The sequence below is a fragment of the Limanda limanda genome, chromosome 8 (genome assembly GCF_963576545.1).
Source record: "Limanda limanda chromosome 8, fLimLim1.1, whole genome shotgun sequence".
Taxonomy (NCBI): domain Eukaryota; kingdom Metazoa; phylum Chordata; class Actinopteri; order Pleuronectiformes; family Pleuronectidae; genus Limanda; species Limanda limanda.
In genome coordinates this window covers 16,130,401-16,131,035 of record NC_083643.1, presented here as the reverse complement: position 1 = coordinate 16,131,035, position 635 = coordinate 16,130,401, and the positions used below count along the sequence as shown (strand labels likewise).

The 635-nt window shown below is 33.5% G+C and overlaps 1 non-coding gene across 1 annotated transcript; it reads left to right on the top strand.

Moving 5' to 3' along the window:
* Positions 1 to 292: 292 nt before the first annotated feature.
* On the top strand, positions 293 to 364 carry trnaq-cug (transfer RNA glutamine (anticodon CUG)). The gene has a single exon. It is a non-coding gene; the product is annotated as a tRNA-Gln (tRNA).
* Positions 365 to 635: the final 271 nt, after the last annotated feature.

Here is a 635-nt window from a genome sequence, read left to right as displayed (position 1 = left end):
TTCACCAGATTGTCCATTAAAGTGAATCAACATACGTTAAAAACATAAACTCCATGCATACAGGGATACACTCTGCCGTTCCTCTTGTTCTCCAGCAGGGGGCAGTGATTGTTTCAGCAGCGTGATTCAGTGAGGACTGTTTGAGAATTGAAAGCAGACAGAGTTTATACTTGTGTTTTCTGGCTACACGCGGTGTTTAAATAACTGATCAAAGCTCATATAAATATCATTCAAAAGTAACGTGATTGTGATTCAGATTAAGTAGCACTTGCTACGCTCATATCTATCACGTGGTTCTATGGTGTAATGGTTAGCACTCTGGACTCTGAATCCAGCGATCCGAGTTCAAATCTCGGTAGGACCTGTCTTTTTTTCATCGTCATTAATCAACCTATGAATCCTTCTTTATCTACTTATTGAAAATTAAAATAAATATCTTCATATATTAATTCCATTTATGGCTCTTCCGATTTTAAAGAAGTAGCCCAATCTTACTAAAGGCAAATTCAGCTTATATTCTCACTTTATCTCTTTTATCTGAAGTTCTGTTTAACTCTAGTTTTTTATTTTTGCTATTTATTTATATATATTTGTTTTAATCTATTTTATAGAATTTATTTAACACTTTTAATAGC